The 23,239-nt window shown below is 46.5% G+C and overlaps 1 long non-coding RNA gene across 2 annotated transcripts; it reads right to left on the bottom strand.

Annotated features, from left to right (window-relative positions):
• Window positions 1-1,555: 1,555 nt before the first annotated feature.
• Window positions 1,556-5,177, bottom strand: LOC131484428 (uncharacterized). Of its 2 annotated transcripts, none has more exons than XR_009248245.1 (3): window positions 4,090-5,177; window positions 3,330-3,468; window positions 1,556-1,903 (listed from the first exon to the last, which is right to left on the bottom strand). It is a non-coding gene; the product is annotated as an uncharacterized LOC131484428 (long non-coding RNA). The 2 variants fall into 2 exon arrangements; XR_009248244.1 differs by having other exon boundaries at window positions 3,330-3,431.
• Window positions 5,178-23,239: the final 18,062 nt, after the last annotated feature.

Here is a 23,239-nt window from a genome sequence, read left to right as displayed (position 1 = left end):
CTTGTAATATTCCTGTAGGAACTTTGCAATGACCATACCCAGAATGGAGCACTTCTGGGGCACCTGGGTGGCTCAGTTGTTTAAGCGTCCGACTTCAGCTCAGGTCATGATCTCAGGGCTCATGGATTCGAACCCCTTATCGGGCTCTGTGCTGACAGCTCAGGGTCTGGAAACTGCTTCGGACTCTGTGTCTCTCTCTTTCTCTTTGCCCCTTCCCTGCTCACACTCTCTCTCTTTCTCAAAAATAAATAAACATTAAAAAAAAAAAAAGAATGGAGCATTTTTCATGTACCCATATCAGGTGTTTCTTCCACCTGCAACGAGCTGACTTCTGTCTGTGTTTGTCTCAGGCGTCCTGGTCATTCAAGGCCTAGTTCCACATCCGTTTCCCAACTGAATGTGAGATTTTACTCTCTTGCTTTTTACAGCTTCACTTGCTCTCTGCATATCCCTTTCTTTCCTTCTTTTTTAAATGTTTATTTATTTTTTGAGGAGGTGGGGAGGGGCAGACACAGTGAGGGAGACAGCGCTGTCACAGCAGAGCCCCATGTGGGGCTTTGACTCATGAACTGTGAGATCGTGACCTGAGCCCAAGTCAGATGGTCAGTTGAATGAGCCACCCAGGAGCCTCTGCACATCCCTTTTTAAAACTTCTGTCAGTGTTCCCAGTGGGAACACTCCACTCCCACCACTGTATGGCACAGACGAGACCTTCACGGCTCCACACCACGGCAGGACTTCCGGGCAGCACGGCGTCACCCCACCCCCACTGTGTCTGAGGTGTGCTTGAGCGTGGGTCGCACCTGCTAGGTACTGCTGCTTTCTCTCCCGGCAGGCCCAGTGGGCATCTGACCCGCCTGCTGGCACCTTTGTCACTTGCTCCTTCTGCTTCCGCTGCTCAGGTGTCCCAAAGCGGGAGAACACTTGAGGCACCACCTCGGGGCTGGGCCACACATCGAGGTCCTCTCTCCTTCGAATTTGCACCACATTTTGTCACCTGGGCCTTAAGGCAAGAAGCAGCTGATGTCCAAGCTGTAATAAAGCTCGTTATTTCAGGAAGAGAAAAAGAAACAAAACTCTTTCAGTTTTTGTCTGTAACCCTTCTGTAACCCTCTGTAACCCTTTAACAGCCTCAAAAACTAGCCCAGGGGACGAAATGGGGTGAAATCTGTCCCTGGTGCCACGTTCTCCCCACCCCTTAACCAAACTCTTCTTGCCCTGGAGGTTCCCCTTCTTCAGCACCATCACCTCTCCAAATGAATAAAAGAGGAAAAGAAAACTTTTGGGCAAGGCTACTCACCTAAAAGGATTCCCGTAGGAATACCAAAGAAACTCGCTGTCAGTATCACCCAGCGAGTCTGTTTAGGGGACCCTTCCCTTTCCATCCTGCAAATGTGGGATATTCCACTTCACTCCAGCCCTAAGTACAGATCAGGAGACACGGCCAGAGTGGGACCTGCTGAAGGTCATGTGGCCGGTGCCAGGGACTGTACCACAAGTTTCCATGTATAAAGCCTCTCTGTTTTCTACTACACACAGGCTTCTCGACAGCAAGGATGAGTGGGGGTTATTTATTGCAGAGCCAAAGGACTTTTCAACCCCTCTTTCCCCTGCGGGCTGGCAATGTTCACATTCCTCCCTCACATGTGATCGGAAGGAAAGGAGGGCTGGGACCCACCATACTACCCCTCGCTGTGTCAAGGCCAAGAGGACTCTTGTTCTGCGGTGTGGCTGCCCTGGGACCCTGGCCAGTCTGCTCCTGGGCATGAGGAGACCGGTGGCTGCTTTGAGGGTTCTGGTTTTGTCCTTTCAGGCCCCAGGAGGCCATCCACATGGGGAGCAGGAAGGGGACTCCTCCTTTACTTCCATGTGATGTCCTATTGACCCAGCACCATGGTGGTACCTGCAGAGGAAAGCCCCAGAGCGTGACCACAAACGAGGCCTTCCCCAGAGCCCCAAGGTTGGGCCCCAGGAGAGGCCTCCAGGGTGCCGGGCAGGTGCGGGGTCAGGAATGTGCTCCTGGCTGTGCCCTAGCTGCCCTGGCTGTGGTGGCTGTGCTGGGGGCGTGTGGAGTTGACGATTGATTAGCCTGATTTGGGGTCACACTGGTTTGCTCCCCAGAATTTACTGAGATATCCTCGAGCAAATTCTTTTAATTGTTAAAACTGAAATATAGCTGACACACAATGTTACACTGGTTTCAGGTGTACAACACAGTGATTTCAATACTCTGCGTTATGCTGTGCTCACCACTAACGTAGCCGCCATCTGTCACCACACAACGCTGCTACATTCCCTACCTTCCCCAGCTGTGTCCAGTCCACTAATAAACCCATCCAAGGCATTCCTCATTTCTATTAGTGTTTTTGATTGTTAGCATTTCTATCGGTTCTTTCTTAGACTTTCCATTTCTCTGTACGTTGTCTGTTCTTGCATGGTGTCTACTTTATTCTTTTGAGTTGTTAGCATCTTATAGATGTTCAAAAAATTTTTTTAATGTTCATTTTGAGAGGTAGAGAAAGAGAGCATGAGCCAGGAGGGTGTGGGACAGAGAGAGAGGGAGAGAGGGAATCCCAAGCAGGCTTCACACTGTCAGCACAGAGCCCAGTGCGGGGCTTGAACTCACAAACTGTGAGATCGTGACCTGAGCCGAAGTTGGACACTTAACTGACTGAGCCAACCAGGCACTCCTATTCTGTCTCTTCAAACTGTGTTTTGTCTTTTAGTATACCCTTAATTTTTTCTTGACAGCTGTATGATTCATTGGGTAAAAGAAATTGCTATAAGTATGTCTTTAGTGATATGGTTGTGACGCATGGAGTGAGGGGAACATTCTATAGTCCTGTGATTAGGTCTCCATCTTTCAGCGAGCCTATGCCTCTGGGCTGTGAACTTCGCAAATGTTTCTCCATTTTTTCCTCCCCGCTTAGGTGGGACAAGATGGCTAGACTGGGCTGAACTGGGTATTTCCCTTTTCCTAGGTCAGTTAGACTCAGATAAAATCCCCACAGGTTAGGCTGTGCTTATCTGGTTCCCCCCAGGGCAGGGTGTGTTAAGAGGAGCTTTCAAAATGGTTCCTTTTCTCATCTCCCTGCTGGAAGCAAGTTTGAGGGGATTTTTCTTTCCTTTTCACTGTGGAAACCTGGGAGGTCTTGGAGATAAAACTGACAAAAGCCCCCCCCCCCCCCCCCCCCCCCCCCGCCAACCGGGTCCCCTGTAGTTCTTCTCTCTCAGGCTCCAGCAATCTCTCTGGTCCAGTCCCTGTACCAGCACTGCCCAGCACTGCTTCCAGTGTATTCTGGAAGCTGCACTGTGTTCACGGCACTCACCTGTCTGTCTCTCTGGTTCTGGGGGCCATGGTTTGCCCGGTGACCCCACCTCTGAAGGATCTAGGAAGGATTGTTGAGTGTTCAGTGTTTCCAGCTCTTTACCTGTTGTTAGGAGTGGCCACTTGTAGCTTTTTACATGCTGGACGAGAAAGAGGGAGTGCCCACACAATCTCACAGACATGCGTTTTTATATGTGTGCACTTTTCCCCCGAGAAAATTGTCCATAGGTTTCATCAGATGCTCTAAGAACTCTGAGCCCTTTGTCACTGAACCAGGTGGTGGATAGAAGGAAGGCTTGGTCTTGGAGCCGTGGCTTAGAGTTCTCACCCAATTCCAAATTACCGTGTGAATTCGACAAGCCACTTTATTCTAAGTGCCTCTCTGAGACCAATGTGGGGCCCGAACTCATGACCCCAAGATCAAGAGTCACATGCTCTGCTGACTGAGCCAGCCAGATACCCCAACTAAGACCCTCTCTGAAACGGGACAATAACCCTTGTCTTGCGTGGTGAGTTAAAAAACACGTTCACAATCATGTTCACACGTTCTTTGACATGCTTCCCATCAAAAGACTGAATCTAATTGTCCTCCCTTCAATAAGGGGCGGCTTTGAAGACATGCTTCCAATGAATAGAGGCAGGAATGATACTATGTGGCCCCCGATTCTAGGTCAGAAAAGGGGATATGGTGTCTGCCCATCTTTCTCTTGCCCATGACACTTGCCCCAGGAGCCCCGAGCGCATGTAAAAAGTCTACTTACCCAGCAGCTGCCATGGAGAAAGGTGTGTGTGAGGAGTCCCAGCTGTTCCTGCCCCCAGCCGTTGGCTCTTACCAGGCCAGAACCAGGCACGTGAGTGGCCCTAGGTGATGACTGAACTCGGCCTTCGAGCTGATGCCCAGTGGAGCAGAGACAAGCTGGCCCTGCTGAGCCCTGCTCACTCTGCACATTCCCAGGCAAAGTAAATGTGTTTTGGGTGGTTAGTTCTGCAGTGTTAGGTGATAACCTGACACCCTGCCTGTCTTTGAGGGATGTTGTAAGCCCCTCCCGGCATAATACCTTCCACGTGGTAGGCAGTCCATGAAGGTAAACACATGTGATCTGGAAACTGGGCTGGTGTGAGCGACTGTTGGTCACGGGACAGGATAACCTGGTCAGCCTGCTGGGAGCTTTGTTTAGCTAAGTCACTCTGGGTTTTCCGGAGGGGCAGAGTGTCAATCACCCCAGCCCGGCCAATTGGCTGGTTCCTTGGAGGGGGGCCTGTGTCCCCAGACCAGAAACAGGCTCTGTGAGGGAGCACTGAGAGGGAGGGTTTTCTTTTTCCTGTTGGCTGTTGCCCATGACAGGCTTCCCAGGAAGGGATGGAGGGAGTGAGGGGGGGTCTGGGAACTCTGGGCTGAGACCGGGCTGGGTGATGATGGTGGTCCCCACAGGATCCACAGCCTGCCCTTCTGCCCTCTGGGGTCTGTACTCTCACCCAGAGGCTGGGACCTGCCCTCTGTGCCTCCTGGACCAGCTCTGCATTCCGTTACCCTTGCTCCCCAGCACAATCTGTGTGTTGCTCCTACTCTCCACAACCAGGAAGACACTGTATTTCATTTACTCAGTAACCCCAGAGCTTAGTACACAGGCTGTACTAGGCGAGGTGTCCACTCTCTGTGTGTTGAAGGTCTCTGAGCATCTCATCACATAGCCTGGGACCAAGGCAGGGGCTGGCTGTGAGATGAAATGGCCCCACCAAAGCTTGCTGTGCTGGTGGCAGAAGGACCGGAGGGGGAGCCCCTCTCTGCCTTCCCAGTAGGGAGAGGAGATCCCGAGGGGCAGCACTCTCACCTCCAACCTAGCTCTGAGGTCCCTGTCTGCTTTGAGCCCTACTTTCCATGATCAATAATGTGCCCAGCACTGCCAGTCCTACAGGACGGGGGCCCATGGCTGGGCTTCCCACTAGCTCCCCACTCACTGCTCCGACGTGCGCTGCCTCCTGGGCCAGCTTTCTGGATCCCCTGCCTGGTCACAGCTGGCAGAAGGGGCCCTCCCTCTTCCTGCCTGTCTCGTTCCACAAGCCATAGTCTGATATCAGTTCTGTTTTCCCAGAAAGGGGTTTGCCCAGACCCAGAACTCAGAATCCACGTGAAGAGGCTACCGAAGAACAGGCTGAGTCGTCTGAGGCACTGAGACCCTGAAGGAAGCAGCGCTGGCCGCCCCTGCCTCTCTGCCAGCCTGCATTTCCTATTAGACATAGGGCTTTACAGCAGGAAGGCCTGCCTGCCAGGGCCTCTGGACCCCAGGGCCCTGGCTGCTCCATCTGCCTGCCTGCCCTGGGCCTGGATATCTGCCCGAGCAGATGCAATTTAACTTGCTGCTGCAGAAATATCTATAAACCTTAGCTGTCAACATAAAAGCAGCCTGTCAGACCCAGGACCGGGCTGTGGGAGGAGCCACGGGCAGCTGAGTCAGTCTCCACGTGGAGGCTGGGACTCTCACACATGCATCCTTTCCCCCACCCGTACCCCCCACCATAAGATGCCTTGGCTTGAGGTCATGAAGCTACCCTGATGCAAAAGCAAGCCAGCCTTGTGCTGTGTGACACGGCCATGCCTCAGTGTCACTCCCAGGCCAGAAGGGCCCTGAAGCCACATGCTTCAGAGACAGGGATGGCATCTTCACGAGAGTGGGGTGTGGCCCGTAGCTAGAGCAGCAAGAGTGCAAGTTGAATGCCTAAATCAGGGCGAAGCAGGGAAGCAGGGAGGATGACATTCCCCTGGCCGTGAGGCCCACACCAACCCCTTCCCGGGGCCCTTGTTCACACAGGCATGCCCAGAGATTGTGAGGACCAGGGCCCTGGCTTTCCCTGGGGCATGGACTTGACTGTGGGCATGAGGGGGACACCTCAGGAGAACAGCTCTCCCGAGGGGGCTCTGCTGCTTCCTCTGGGTCCTCCGCTCCTGGCCCCCCTGCTGCCTGGAATTGCCACACAGCTTTGGGGACAGGGGAGGTGCAGCGTGGGGGGCGGTACTTTATAAGCTGGGGAGGGTTTGCTGTCCTGGTTCAGTGCTGGTCACGGGCTCCAGTGCTCCTGCCTCCCTGCTTGCTCTGCAGTGCTGGTGACAAATGTTCTCCGAGCCTCTCACTTTCCTCAGTTGGAAAGCTAACTCATGCTCAGCCTCAGGAGGCCGGGCAACACGATCTGGGCAGGCTGGCGGTGCCCACTGTGCACATGTGTCCCCAAGTGGTGGGGCGGGTTTTTTCTTCCTTCCTATGCTGCCCACATTTCTTCTCCTGCCCACACCTGTATCCCTGGCACACACCAAAGCTGGGTTAATAAATGGGGCATTGAACTCAAGGTGAAGAGAGATAGGGCCCCTGGGCACGATTTCATGCTGGCTACATGCTGATAGGTGGCCCACTGTGGCAATGCCAGTGGGTTGTTTATCCTGGAGAAGTGTAGCTGTGGGATCTGAGGTCGGACTCCCACCCTCGGGCACAGTTCGAGTGAGAACAGATGCAGCAGAATGGCTGACAACACAAGCCAGTGGTCAGGGGACAAGGGTCAGTGTGGTGCCAGAAGGGAGAGGAGCCAAGAGCCTGAGTGGCCGTGCCAGGGGACGGAAGAGAGAGGCCCGAGCGGAAGGGGGGCTTGCTTCCCTGTGATGTGCAAGAGGAGGGCGCTGTGAGAAGAAAGGGGTGAGTGGAATGGCGTGGAGGGACAGGACAGATCCCCTTTCCAGTGAGGCCTCTGCAGAGGCTGGTAGACATTACCCAGACATAAATGAGTGGGTTTGCTTCAGGCTTCTGTGTCTGCGCCTGATGGACAGATAGAAAGGTGTGCAACAATAAGGTGATTAACAGCTGACATCGGGGCTGGACATGGGGGGTTGGTGTACACGTCTGTGTGTGCACATGCACACACACACACACACACACACACGCGGGTGAGCTATGCTGGAGCCAGAAGTTCTGAGCAGGGTGGGCAGTTATTGCTATGTCCTTCCTGTGTATCCATGGAGCCACAAAGGAACAAGAGGATCTTTCCGCCATAGAGGGGCTTCAGTCTGTCTGGGGAGGACACACCCACACCCCCACACCCACACAGCAGACACCCAGGGGATAAGCAGTACATGAGTAAGCACTGTAGCGGCTGTGTCACCCTGGTCTGTGTGTGAGTAATGGGGCTAAGCAGTGCCATGGGACAAACAGAAGGCACACTGGGCTCACGAATCTTTGTTCTTGGCCTGGTGTGAATCAGAGTCGCCATTTTCCAGACATGAGGACCCATAGATTTTTGAGGTCTTTCTCCCTAGAGAATGTGAAATTCTCCTGCTGTCTCGAGTGAATTCCATTTAAACCCATCTTTCCTGTAATACAAATGGCAGACGGTGTCAGCCCCCAGAAGATTCGGAGAGTTTAAGTGGGGTCTGCTGTAAAGCACAGAAGCTCTATGGGAGGGGTGGGAATCAAGTATCCAGGCCTGTGTAGTTACAACGACGTCCTCCTGCTGGGTGCTACTGGGTAGACTGCTGGGAGCGACCAGTGAGCTGGCCTGTCATCCCAGAGATTGGTTGCAACTCTTGGTTTGAGGTGTCCCCCACCCCCTCAAAGAGCTGAGGCAGCAAATGGAAGTGAGGGGGGCATGTTTTGCTATAGTTGACACTGTGTATGTGTGTGTGTGTGTGTGTGTGTGTGTGTGTGTGTGTGTTAGAGGGTGGTGGAGGGGAGGGATTGGATCTTGCTCAGCATGGCCAGGGAGGGTGGTAAAAGGACACGTGACACATCCGGAGCTCCCTGTGCCCTTCTATGGACAGAAGAGTTTCCCTGGCCTGGCTCAGATGGGGAGGGGGGAGGAGGTGAGGGAAGGATGCATTCAGCCCAACACTCATAAAACCTCTTTGTCTGAGTGTTTATGGGCCCAGGTCCCTGTGGTAAACCTTTAAAGTCACACAGGAGACTCCCGTGTGTTCATAAGATCCTTTCTGTCTATAATATGCTGCCCCAGCGACACTTCCCTCCCAGGCCACATCACAGCCACCGGGAGCTGGGGAGGCAGGAGACTGGAGAGTCCAGGGGTCTGTCCCAGGGTTGGGGGGAAATGGGGGCTGGGGGTACAGTGCCTGGGCTGGAGGCTGCTCCTGGGCATAGGTTCTCCAGCCCCCCAAGGGGCTTCCTTATTCCCTCATTATCTTCTGCCCAGCTACCTTGATGACATCCAGGTTCCCCACGCTGTGTCTCAGCTCTTCCTCATTCCAGGGAAAGCAGCTGAGATGGAATCGCCAGATAAAACAAACGTTGCTCAGTTAAATTTGAATTTCAGTTAAACAATGAATAATTTTTTTTTTTTTTTTAGTACAAGTATGTCCCAAACTCTGCATGGGATATGCTTATCCTATTCATTGTTTATCTGAAATTCACATTTAACTGAGTGCCCTCTGATTTTATTTGTTGGATCCAGCAACTTTAACTTGAAGGTAACCACAGTTTTTGTCACAAGTCATTGAGAGAGCCCTTTTTGTGTTCCAGGCAATGGGCTGAGACTTTGCATATGTTATGTCATTTAAACCTCACCATTACCCCGCACCCCAAACTTGGATGATTTACTTACTACCTTAAAGATGTTTGCCATATCTTTTGCACACCAGTTGTACTATTTTTTACTTATTTTCTTTAGGTCAAATTCTTTTTTAAAATTGTATTTATTTATTTATTTATTTATTTATTCATCTATTTATTTTTAAATTGGTTTCATGTCCAGCACTGAGCTGAGCCAAGCCCAACACAGGGCTTGAACTCAGATCAAGACTTGAGCTGAGATCAAGAGTCAGACTCTCTCTTTTTTTTTTTTAGATATAATTTATTGTCAAATTGACTAACATACAGTGAGTACAGTGTGCTCTTGGTTTGGGGGGCAGATTCCTGTGGTTCATCCCTTACATACAACACCCAGTGCTCATCCCAACAAATGCCGTCCTCAGTGCCCATCACCCATTTTCCCCTCTCCCCTGCTTCGCCCCCATCAACCCTCAGTTTGTTCTCTGTATTTAAGAGTCTCTCAGGGTTTGCCACCCTCCCTCTCTGTTCGTAACTATTTTTTTCCCCTTCCCCTCTCCCATGGTCTTCTCTTAAGTTTCTCAAGATACACATCTGAGTGAAAACATGTGCTATCTGTCCTTCTCTGACTGACTTACTTCACTTAGCATAATACCCTCCAGTTCCATCCACGTTGCTGCAAATAGCATGATTTCATTCTTTCTCATCGCCAAGCATACACACACACACACACACACACACACACATACATATACATACATATACATATACTATATATATATATATATATATTGTATATATAAACCACATCTTCTTTATCCATTCATCAGTTGATGGACATTTAGGCTTTTTCCATAATTTGGCTATTGTTGAAAGCACTGCATAAACACTAGGGTACAAGTGCCCCTATGCATCAGCAGGAGTCAGACTCTTAACTGACTGAGCAACCCAGGTGTCCTTCAATTTCTTCTTCTTTTTTTTTTTTTGAACTTAAATCTACTTATGCTTAAAGGAAATTATAACTGGTAGCATTTGTTAGAAATAGCTGCACAATTAAATGTAGTGTTATCATTTTATTGTTTGCATACGGGGAGATTTGGGGCTGAGGTATTCTGAGATATTTTAACTACTGTTTGAGAGGTTCCAGGCTCTCACTGTGACTGACACTGTTATCTACAGCCTTCTCACACCATCTTTCTTGCTGGAAGAACCCTCCTCCTCCTAGGGAGGCTAGACACCCTATACTTTTCCCAGCCTCCCGTCAGCCAGTATGGAATTATGGCCCAGCTGTGGCCACTGAAATCTGAGTAAAATCTCCTGGGAGCTTCTGGGAGAGATTTACTTCCCTGTTTACAAAATAAACCCCAGAGGGGGTGCCTGGGTGGCTCAGTCGGTTAAGTTTCTGATTCTCGGCTGAGGCTCAGGTCATGATCTCATGGTTTGTGAGTTCGAGCCCCGAGTTGGGCTCTGTGCTGACAGCGCGGAGCCTGCTTGGCATCCTCTGTCTCCCTCTCTCTCTGCCCTCCCTCGATTGCGTGTGCGCTTTCTAAATAAGTGAGGAAACAAACCCTGGAAACAATCTGAATGCCCATCAAAGAATGAATGGATAAAGAAATGTAGTATATGCATACAGTAAGGTATCCTGCAGGCTTAAAAAAGAAGGCAGTCCTGTCACATGCTGTAACATGGGTGAACCTTAAGGGCGTTGTGCTAAGCGAGACAAGCCAGGTACAAAAAGACAAATACTGCACGTTCCCAGTTATATTTATATAACTATCTAAAGCAGTCACAATTCTTAGAAACAGAAAGTAGAATGAGGGTTGCCAGAGGCTGGAAGGAGGGGGAAATAGGGATCGTTAGTTTGGTGTAGTGTTTCAGTTTTGCAAGATGAAAAGTTCGAGAGACTTGTTGTACAAGAATGTGCATTCGCTATTGTACTATGCACCAAAAACTGGTTAGGATGATAAATTTTGTTAGAGATACTTTTTACCACAATAAAAAAAAAAATTGGAATTAGATGGTGGTGATGGTTGTATAACCTTGTGACCCACTGAATGGTTCACTTTAAAAAGGTTATTTTATGTGAATTTCGTTTCAGTTCCACACTTGTGTATATGTCTTAAAGCAAACAAGTTGCGACTACCCTTAATGTCTGTAAATAACATTAACGTGCATGTCTTAAAGTATAAAGACATAAAATGGATGTCTTTAGGCTATATACTAATCCTGACCTGGCGCGGGGGGGGGGGGGGGGGGGGGAAGGGGGGGAGGCAGCCATTTTGTAGCTGCAAAGACACATGCCTAAGGACTAAGCCAATAAGGTGAGGAGGAAAGATTAAAATAATGTGGACCTTTAATGACTTCATTATGCTGCTGAGCTTTTCTGGAACGGCCTTACCCTGTAAGGTTAGGTGAGCTAATGTATTTTCCTCATCGTTTTATTCACTTTTTTTTTTTAATTTTTTTTTTTTTAACGTTTATGTATTTTTGAGACAGAGAGAGACACAGCATGAACGGGGGAGGGGCAGAGAGAGAGAGAGGGAGACACAGAATCGGAAGCAAGCTCCAGGCTCCGAGCCATCAGCCCAGAGCCCGACGCGGGGCTCGAACTCGCGGACCGCGAGATCGTGACCTGAGCCGAAGTCGGTCGCTTAACCGACTGAGCCACTCAGGCGCCCCCTTTTTTTTTTTTTTTTTTTTTTGAGAGAGAGAGAGCACATGCAAGTGGGGGAGGGGCAGAAGGAGAGAGAGAATCTCAGGCAGGCTCCATGATCAGCACAGGACCCGATCCCACAACCTGGGATCGCCACCTGAGCCGAAATCAAGAGTCAGATGCTTCACCAACTGAGCCACCCAGGTGCCCCAAGGTTCATCATTATTTAAAGCTATGTCTACATACTGTGTAAAATAATCGATTACACCACCCACTCTCTCCAGTGATAAGCGTTTTATAACTTGGGGAACTTTGTAAGATTATTATCTTTATTTTTTGGATGAGAAAATAGCTCTGGTCACAAAGTTATAGGAGCTGAATAACCTTCGTGTACTACAGAAAACCCTGAATTTGCATGATGCAGCTGAAATGGGTGTTTCGGGTGAGGAAGAGCAGGGCGGAGTCTAGCCCCAGTCTTCCTTCCCTCTGCGGGGTTCTCTGTCTGCTTCCCTCTGACGTCTCTACACCCCGGGGACACTGATTCTGCACTCGTTTGGGTGCTCTTTCCCTCAGCCTCCTGACTCAGCGAGATGGGCTGGGACTCTTCCCGACACCAGATGACTCCTGAGTGAGACAAACACAGGAACAAAGAAGCCAAGTGTCATGCACACGATTAAGCTCCCCGCCCCCCACCCCGGCACACTTGTGATTCACAGAGGTGGACTCCCAGCATTCTCGCTTCCCAGGCTCCCAGACCGCCCCTCCCCACATCCTGCCTCACAGGGTGGCTACTTCAGAAGCTGCTGGCCAGGCCCCTCAATTCCTGCGGTAGGCCTGCCTTCCCATAGTAGGTGTCACCCTGCACCCTGGTGCTTGCGGGCTGGTCTCCTTCATTCCTGGACCCCTTTGCTGCCCAAGCTAGGAATTGAGTTGTTTTATTTTTTTAACTTTTTTTTTTTAATGTATGTATGTATGTATGTATTTTATTTTTTATTTTTTAAAATTTACATCCAAATTAGCTAGCATACAGTGCAACAATGATTTCAGGAGTAGATTCCTTAGTGCCCCTTACCCATATAGCCCATCCCCCCTCCCACACTCCTTCCAGTAACCCTCAGTTGGTTCTCCATATTTATGAGTCTTTTCTGTTTTGTCCCCCTCCCTGTTTTTATATTATTTTTGTTTCCCTTCCCTTAGGTTCATCTGTTTTGTCTCTTAAAGTCCTCATATGAGTGAAGTCACATGATTTTTGTCTTTCTCTGACTGACTAATTTCACTTAGCATAATACTCTCCAGTTCCATCCATGTAGTTGCAAATGGCAAGATTTCATTCTTTTTGATTGCCGAGTCATACTCCATGGTATATATATATATATATATATATATATATATATATACCACATCTTCTTTATCCATTTGTCCATTGATGGACATTTGGGCTCTTTCCATACTTTGGCTATTGTTGATAGTGCTGCTATAAACATGGGGGTGCATGTGTCCCTTTGAAACAGCACACCTGTATCCCTTGGATAAATCCCTAATAGTGCAATTGCTGGGTCATAGGGTAGTTCTATTTTTAGTTTTTTGAGGAACCTCCATACTGTTTTCCAGAGTGGCTGCACCAGCTTGCATTCCCATAACTTTTTTTTTTAATGCTTATTTATTTATCCTGAGAGAGAGAGAGAGCACACGTACGTGCAAGTGGGGAGAAGGGCAGAGAGAGGAGAGAGAGAAGCTGAAGCAGGCTCTGCACTGTGTAGAGCCTGATGTGGGGCTCAATCTCATGAACCGTGACTTAGTCACCCAGGTGCCCCTAGGAATTCGGTTCTAATCTGGCTTCTCCATACTCACTTCTCACCTCTCACCTTGTCCTCGAGGAATGGTCAGTGGCCTCATCGCCATTACCAATACCATGGTGTAATGACCCTTTAACCTGTTACTAATCAGGGCATCCACTTACCAGGTTGGACCCTTGGACCCACATACAGTAGACCTTGGTCACAGAGCCAGGTAGAAACACAGGCCTGGCCTGTGAGAGACAAGCTGCAAAGCAATAGGGAGGGAACAGGGGTGGGAGATAGGATGGGGGAGGGGAGATAAGGGGTGGAGAGCTGTAGTTAAGTCTTCATGGAGCCTCTCTGAGGGGGAGGACAAGTTAAACCAAACCATGAGCTGGGTCCCCACTCAGGAAGTGAGAGACCCCTCAGCTCTGCTGTTCTCCCCACCCTCCATTCCAGAGCCTTCCAGGCAGTTCTGGATGCTTGAGGGGACAGAGGACTTGCATTTGGCCCTGGGTTCCCCTCTCTGAACTCCAGTCCCTCCCTTTTCACATAGAGGTTTCCATAAAAAATTCCTGTGTGTATCCTGTGGGAACATCTACGTGAAAAGGCTTTGTTTCTCCATGATAGTGACCAGTTTGAAAATATATGTGAAAAAAGATCCTGTTCACCACGCAATGAAAACTCACAACGTATTTTCTTAGGAAAAAATGAGAGGTTTATCTGGAGAAAATCATAAAATTTAATAATGGACATAAAAGAAGACTCAAACAAAAGGGGGTTGTACTATATCGGGAAATCTCTTCCTTGTGAAAATGTCCATGGTGGAAATTATCTATAGTTTCAGTATAATCCCAATAGCCATCTAATTAAAATCGACAGTTTTATTATTATTCACATGGGAGAAAAGATGCAAAAGACTGTTTTGAAGAGGAAGAACAGTGACGGGGACCGTATCCTGCCAGATATCAAAACATATTGTGGGGGCACCTGGCTAGCTCAGTGGGAAGACCATATGACTCTTACCCTCAGGGTTGAGAGTTCAAGCCTGTGTTGGGCGTAGAGTTTACTTAATACACAAGAAAAAATATTGTGAAGTTATAGAATTAACAATGATATAAGAATAAATAGACAAATAGACCAATGCAAGAGAACAGTGAGTGCAGAAATAGGCCTGTGCATATGTAGGAACGTGGTATGTGATAAAGTTGGTATTTCAAATGAGTGAAAAAGTATTCAATTAAAAGGGTTGAGAGAAATGAGTACAAAAAAAATGAAAATCAAGTTTGCACCTTACTCCACACAATTCATAATTTAAAAAAGAACCTCTAGATTACTTAAAGAACAAAACATTTTTTAAAAACTACAAAAGAACAGGAAAAAATAGGAGGTTTTTTTAATGGTTCTGTGATTAGTAAAGCTTGTGAAATGCATAAGCTTTTTTGCAGATAGAGACAAATTATCCTAAAATTTACATGGGAATGTCAAGGAACTAGAATAGCTAAAACAATTTTGCAAAAGACAAGTTAAGTGAGCATCAATCTACCCAACTTTCCAGGCGCTATGCAGCTACAGTAACGAAAGCTTATGTTTTTGATAGGGTGATGGACACGGATCAGTGGGACAGGGCAGAAAACCCTGAAACAGACCCACACAAATATGCCCAATATGAGTTTTGATTAAAAAAGCCAACGCAACCCAAAGGAGGAAGGAAAACCTCTGAAACAAATGGTGTTGGGACAACTGGACCCATCCAAAGCAGAAAAAATGAACCTCAATCTAGACCCCGTAGCCTGTGTAAAAATTAACTCAAAATGGTTCATAAACTTAAATATGGAACACAAAACTATAAAACTTTTAGGAAACCAAACGAACATAAAAGAAGAATCTTTGGAATTTGGAACTAAGCAGAGTTCTTAGCCTTGATACCGAAAGCACTCTCCATCAAAGGGAAAACTGATAAATCAGATTTAATCAAAATTAAAAACTTTTGCTTTGTGAAGAGATGCCTGGGTGGCTCAGTTGGTTAAGCACCAGACTTCAGCTCGGGTCATGATCTCACGGTTCATGGGTTAGAGCTCCGCGTCGGGCTCTGTGCTGACAGTTCAGAACCTGGAGCCTGCTTCAGTTTCTGTGTCTCCGTCTCTCTCTCTGCTCCTCCCCTGCTCACGGTCTCTCTCTCTCTCTCTCTCTCTCTCAAAAATAAACATTAAAAAGTTTAAAAAAAAAAAAAACAACTTTTGCTTTGTGAAAGACCCAGGAAAGAGGATAAAAAGATAAAGACAGTGTGTGTGGGGGGATATTTGCAAAACACTTATCTCACAAAGGACCATCATCTAGAATACATAAAGACTTTTCAAAACTGAACAGTAAAAAGCCAAACCATTAAATTAGAAGGTGGGCAAAAGACATGAACAGATATCTTACTGAAGAGAATATCCTAGTGGTAAATAAGCATATGAAAAAACCTTCCACATTCTGAGCCATAGGGAAATGCCAATTAAAACCACAAGAGAGAGCATTACACACCTATTAAAACAGCTAAAGGAAAAATAGTGACATCAACTTCTGACCAGGGTGAGAAGAACTTGGATCTTCTTGGATGTACTTTGCAGGTGGGGAGGTAACCACAGGGAAACTGGTAGTGTCTTAAAAAACTAAACATGTAACTCATTTGACCTAACAATTGCATTTCTCGAACAATCTGTACACAAATGTTCCTAACAATTTTATTTGTAATAGCCCCAAACTTGAAATAACCCAGATGTTCTTCAACAGACAAATGGGAAGCAAAGTGGGTGTACCCCCACCATGGGCTGCTTCTCAGCAATAAGAAGGAGAAAAACTATTGACACACAAAACAACTTGAATTGTTCTCCAGGGAATTGTGCTGAGTGAAGAAAGCCAATCCCCAAAGGTTACATACTGTGTGATTCCATTCATAGAACATTCTTAAAATGACAAAATTGTAGAAATGGAAACTAGATTACTGGTTGCCAGAGTTAAGGATAGGGCGGCAGTGGGGTGGGGAATAGGGGAATGAGAGGTAAATGTGGCTATAAAGGGGAAACATGGGGGCTCTTTGTGAGAGCTCTTTACTGTACCAGTGTCAATGTCAAGGTCATGGTAATGCCCTGTGGTTTTGCAAGCTGTTACCACTCAGGAAGAATGGGTAAGGGATACATGAGATCCTCCTGTACTATTTTTTTTCAACTGCATGTGAATTTACAATTCTTTCAAGGCTAAAAGTTGAGTTAAAACAACTACAAAAAGGGGCGCCTGGGTGGCGCAGTCGGTTAAGCGTCCGACTTCAGCCAGGTCACGATCTCGCGGTCCGTGAGTTCGAGCCCCGCGTCAGGCTCTGGGCTGATGGCTCGGAGCCTGGAGCCTGCTTCCGATTCTGTGTCTCCCTCTGTCTCTGCCCCTCCCCCGTTCCCCCGTTCATGCTTTGTCTCTCTCTGTCCCAAAAATAAATAAAAAACGTTGAAAAAAAAATTTAAAAAAAAAAAAAAAAAAAAAAAACAACTACAAAAGAGGGGCACCTGGCTGGCTCAGTCGGTGGAGCTGGAGTGTCTGACTTTGGCTCAGGTCATGATCCCATGGTTCATGGGTTCGAACCCCATGTCGGGCTCTGTGCTGACAGCTTGGGGCCTGGAGCCTGCTTTGGATTCTGTGTCTCCCTCTCTCTCTGCCCTTCCCCCACTTGTTCTCTCTCTCTCTCTTTCATAAATAAACATTTTAAATAAATAAAATAATAAAATAAAATCTTTAAAAAAACCCAACAACTACAAAAGAATTAGAAGAAAACAGAAGATATTATTTTTATGGATTTGTGACAGGGAAAGCTTGTGAAATAAGATACTCAACACAGAAGCCATTGAGGAAGGGATATTAGTAAATTCAACCACATCAAAACACACCAACAAACTGAAAACTAGAAACCATCTAAGGGAAATCCTTGCAACAGTCACAATACACACAAAGAAACAGGACAAAAGCTCTGAAAGGACAATTCACATGAGGAGGAGTCCAAATGGTCAAGAAACTTAGGAAAGGGTGTAATAGCTCCAATAATAAAAGGAATGTAAATTAAAACGATGGAGGGGCACTTTTATTCGCCCAGCCAAACAAAATAGAAAGTTGGATTGCTGTAGGACTGATGAAGATGTGGACTATTCTCATATTCTATTGGTGAGAGTCTAAATTAGTAGAATCACTTTGGAGGGCAATTGAAAGACTCTATTAAGCTTTAAAATGCCCTTACCTTATGATCCAGTAAATCCTCTTCTGATACATTCCTAGAGAAACAGTCCCGTGGTAAAGGGCCCTTACTGGAACTTCCCTTATCATGGTGAAGAGCTGGAGATGACCTCACTGCCCATCACCAGGAGAATGGTTACACAAACCGCAGAGCCTCACTTCTGTGTGTAGCACACTGGAAGCAGTAAAGCAAGTTGCCAAATAATGCGTAGAGAATGATAGATACCGCTCCTGCACACACACACACACGCACGCACGCACGCACAATTCCTAGAGATAATTTTCATTTTAAATTCATGACCACAAACCTCAAATGATCATGCAATACAACCTGGTAATCCTAAAATGTTTCCCTGCTAAGTTTATTTTCTCTTTCTAAAATGACTATTTTGTGTCTTCCCCCTCCTCCTGTCTCTCACATCCCCCACCCACTTTATTTATTTTTTAATGTTTTATTTACTTTTGAGAGACAGAGAGACAGAGCGTGAGCGGGGAATGGACAGAGTGTGGGGGAGACACAGAATCCGAAGCAGGCTTCAGGCTCCGAGCTGTCAGCACAGAGCCTGATGTGGGGCTCGAACTCACGAACCGTGAGATCATGACCTGGGCCGAAGTCGGACGTTCAACCGACTGAGCCACCCAGGCGCCCCATTTAAAAAAATTTTTTAAAAATGTTTATTCATTTTTGAGAGACAGAGAGGCAGAGTGCCAGCTGGGGAGGGGCAGAGAGAGAGGGAGACACAGAATCTGAAACGGGCTCCAGGCTCTGAGCTGTCAGCACAGAGCCAGACACGGGGCTCGAACCCACGAACTGTGAGATCATGACCTGGGCCATAGTCGGACTCTTATCCACCTGAGCCACCCAGGCACCCCCATCTCCCACCCACTTTACATCTAGCTGATGACCTTGCTCAACACTTGACACCCCCCCCCCCAACCGCCAAAAAAAAATTAAAAATAGAATTACCATCTGATTCAGAAATCACACTTCTGGGTGTATACCCAAAAGAACTGAAAGTAGGATCTTGAAGGGATATGTGCACACCCACGTTCATGGCGGCATTATTCACAGTAGCCAAAAGGTGGAAATAGCCCAAATGACCACCAACAGATGAATGTATAAACAAAATGTGGTGTATTATGTATAATGGAATATTATTCAGCCTCAAAAAGAAATGAAATTCAGACACACGCTACAATGTGGATGAATGAACTTTGAAAACATTCTGCTGAGTGAAATAATCTAGACACAAAAGGACAAATATGGTCTGATTTCACTTACATGAGGTACTGAGGATGGGCAAATTCACAGAAAGTAGAATAGAGCTTCCCAGGGGCTGGGGAGAGGGAAGATTGGGAAGTTACTGAGTAATGGGTCCAGAGTTTCTGTTTGGAATGATAAACGGTTCTGGAAATGGATGGTGGTGATGGACACCCAACACCATGCATGTCCTTAATCCCACTGAATTGTAAAACTAAAGGTCAAGATGATAAATGTTACGTTTTGCGTATGTTTTACCCTCTCACACCTACAAGAAGAGTGAGGGGATTCATTATTGGTCTTTCTTCCTGACCAGCAGGACCCACTGGACCACTAGGGCGGGGTTAAAAAAAAAATCTACCTTGTTTTCAAAGCTATCCCCTCCTTCAGTCGGCACCAAAACAGAGGTGAAGAACAAGGCCCCTGGCCCCAGGAATCGGTAGCTGTGTCAGATGATGGGTGTCTGTGTCCTCAGTGACCACCAGCTGCCAGCCCCTGTACCCTGGGTTCTCCATGCTCTGTGCTCTAATGAGTCCTGCCCATTTCCAGGAGGCCCGCAAGTATTTGGAACCACAGAAGACCCAGCCTCCCGTGCTTGCCAGCACACCCACAACCAAGATAGTCCCTGTGTAGGCACAGATGACAAAACTTTTGCCAGCAAATAGGAAGTGGCAAATTAAAAAAAAAAAAAAAAAAAAAAAAAAAAGGAGGTTGTGAGGGGAACTTGCCTGTAAGATGATGGCTTGCTCCAACCCCGTCTCTGGCCTCCACATGTCCAGGCTTTAAGCCCACCCCGTGCAGCTGAGGTTTGCCAGGCAGACCCTGCCGACGAAACCATGAAAACGAAATGGCCTTTGGCTCCTCCGAGTTTATACGTCCCTCCAGACTCCCACAACCCACATCTTCTGCCTGCCACCATGTGCTTTAGGAAATGTGCGAGCAATAAATCAAATGAATCTCATGAAGGTCCCCTCACTTAATGAAGCACATGCACTCCATCAAAATGGCTACAAGGTGATGATGGGCTTTTAAGTGAACCTCGTTTTCCCACAGATTTTCATTCTGAAATCAGGAGTATGTTCTTCTGGAGAAAAATAATTGCCCACGATTTAGACATGGTTTTTTTTTCAGCTTTATTGAGGTATAATTAACAAATAAAATTGTATATATTTAAAGTGTACAACATGATGATTTGATATAAATATACATTGTGAAATGATACCCATAATCAAGTTAATTAACACATTCATCACCTCACAGTTACTTTTGTGTGTGTGTGTGTGTGTGGTGAGAACACTTAATATCTACTCTTAGCAAATTTCAAGTATACGCTACAATATCATTGACTATATTCCCCAAGCTGTACATTAGTTCCCCAGAACGTATTCATCTTATAACAGAAAGTTTGTAGCCTTTGACAAACATCTCCCCCACACCTCTGGCCTTGATGCCACCACTCTACTCTCCGGTTCTATGAATTTGACGGGTTTTTTTTTTTTAGATTCCACATAGAAAGTGATACCATATGGTATTTGCCTTCTCTGTCTGACTTATTTCACTTAGCATACTGTCCTCCAGGTGTATCCACATTGTTGCAAATGGCGGGGTTTCCTATTTTTAGTGGTTGCATAATATTTCATTATATACATTGCATTTTCTTCATCTACACATCTGTCAGCAGACAATTAGGTCATTTCCACACCTTTGCTGTTGTGAATATTGCTGCAATGAACAGTTCCTCTTTTTAGTAGCTGAGTAGTATTCCATTATACATATAATATAAATAATAAATATAAGTGTATTTGCTTCAAAGTATACGTAACGCTGGGAGTACAGATATCTCTTTGAGATACTGATTTCATTTCCTTTGGATATAGGCTCAGAAATGGAACTGTCGGATCATACAGTAGTTCTATTTTTAATTTTTTGAGGAATTTCCATACTGTTTTCTGTAATAGCTGTACCAATTCACATTCCCAGGGCTCCTTTTTCCCATCTCTTTGCCAACATTGATTATGTCTTGTTTTTGTTTGTTTGTTTGTTTGTTTGTTTGGATAATAGCCATCCTGAACAGGTGTGAAATGATACCTCAGTGTAGTTTTGATTTGCATTTCCCTGATGATTAGTGATGTTGGGCACCTTTTCATATACCTGTTGGCCATTTGGATGTCTTCTTTGGAAAACTTTCTATTCAGGTCCTTTGCCCATTTTTAAATCAGATTATTGCCTTTTTTCTCTTTAATATTCATTTATCTATTTTGAGAGAGAGGGTGGGGGGAACGAGAGAGAATCCCAAGTAGGCTCCATGCTGCCAGTGCATAGCCCAACACAGGGCTCAATCTCACCAACCATGTGATCATGACCTGAGCTGAAATCAAGAGTTGAACACTCAGTCGACTGAGCCACCCAGGCGCCCCACTTTTTTAAAAAATGTGCATTTATCTATTTTGAGAGAGACAGAGAGAGAATTATTGCCGTAAAAAAATTTTTTTAATGTTTATTTAATTTTGAGAGAGACAGAGACAGAGTGTGAGTGGGGGAGGGGCAGAGAGAAAGGGAGACAGAATCCGGAGCAGCCTCCAGGCTCTGAGCTGTCAGCACAGAGCCTGACACGGGGCTTGAATTCACAAACTGTGAGATCGTGACCTGAGCCAAAGTCAGACGCTTAACCAACTGAGCCACCCAGGCCCCCTTGCCTTTTTTATCTGTTGATTTCTGACCCATTTTTTTCTCAGTTCCTCTGAGTACTTTATTACCAAAATAGCTCAGAAAGACTTGACCTCTCTAAGACATCCTTGGCTATTTACACATCCGTCACAGACTTACTGAATACCTATAATACAACTGTCACTAAGAATATCATGGTGTAGTCCTTGTCTTCATGGAGCTTATAGTCTTGTGGGAGAGTCAGACATTAGATAAGCATATATATATGTATATCTATCTATCTCTCTATATATACACAGACATATATACATATATAATAAAGAAAGAAAGGTAGGTCAGAAATCAGAGCATTTAACAAGAGGGATGTAACCCAGAGAAAACTAAACTGAAGAAGTAAAGTGTGAACCGAGGTCTGATATATTATTCATTCATTCATTCATTCATTCATTCTCTCTATAGCCATTTATCAAATGCCGACTATGTTCCAGGCACCATCTAGGCTATGGGGATGCAGTGAAGAGCCAGCCAGCCAAAGTCCCTGTCCTCATGGAGCTTCCCTCTAGTCATAGTTCATGAAGGAGGTTGGGGTCATGAGAAGGGCAGTCAGAGGGAGAGCAGGAACCAAGGGCCTGGGACAGAGAGGAGCATGACACTCTCAAGAGACAGCCATGTGCTATTTGGCCAGAGCTCAGAAAGGGAGAGGCAGTTAGAAAAGAGGCTGAACTGATAGACAGGGGCCCAAACCAGAGCCTTGTGACTTAGGATGCCAGTAATGCAATTGCTAGAACACATCAGTGTTAATGGTTTCATTCCCAAGCACACCCCCTTGGTTTCATGCCCGTTGATGATGGCGGCTTGCTCGACTTGGCAATGTGCTGATTGCTTGGGACGTTATCTGACCAGCTGGATTTTGCTTTCCCACGTGCATGTGTAACAGATGGCAGCAGCCTCAGCAAGCCGGCCACCATAAGATGTATTCATGGGACACCCACATTCCCTAGAATTTGTGTGTATGTCATTCCTTTGAGATCTTTCCACTTGCTTTAACAATGCCACTTACTAACCTGTGACCAGAAGAGAGTTATACAACCCCTCTGGGCCTCAGATTCTTTGCTGTCCTATGGGGGATAATACTCCCTCTGTTGTGGCGTTGATGTGACGGCTCATTGGATGAAATGTGACAATGTCTGTGGAGTTGCCCAGCACCTGGGTGCACTCAGTAGAGGTGCATCACAAATGCTATTTCCTCTCATTTACTCCTATTCATTTTGGAGTTTTGTTAAGTGAATTTCTGTTAAGCAAGTGGTGTCTATTCTCAAATTACAGTCAACTGCTATTTTCCGGGGCAAGAGGTTATTAGCAAGGCTTTCTCTTGAAATGGTTCAGGACCAGCCAAGGGAGATGGTGTAGAGAGTACTTTTGAGCTCTAAGGGTGAGACTTCATCCTGTAACAAAGAAGCAACAATGATCAAATCCAGGCCTTTGTCTTCCTTCTTTCGAGGGGACCAAAGTGACGCGTGCGTATGTATGCAAGATTGTGCCACGTGACCACGTCAGTGCTTTAAAGCTGTTGCCTCTAAACGCTGGTCTCAAAACAAAATAATTGCATACAGACATTCCTTTTGATCACATTCTAATACCGATTTACAACTCTGCTTCCTTATAACCCCAAAGAAAGCCCTAATCATGGAGCGCATACCAAAAATTAGAATTTTGGCAGTGTAGAAGAGGGTGTCTGTAAAGATGTATTTG

This window comes from Neofelis nebulosa, chromosome 9 (genome assembly GCF_028018385.1).
Source record: "Neofelis nebulosa isolate mNeoNeb1 chromosome 9, mNeoNeb1.pri, whole genome shotgun sequence".
NCBI lineage: Eukaryota > Metazoa > Chordata > Mammalia > Carnivora > Felidae > Neofelis > Neofelis nebulosa.
This window is presented reverse-complemented; position numbering and strand designations above follow the sequence as displayed.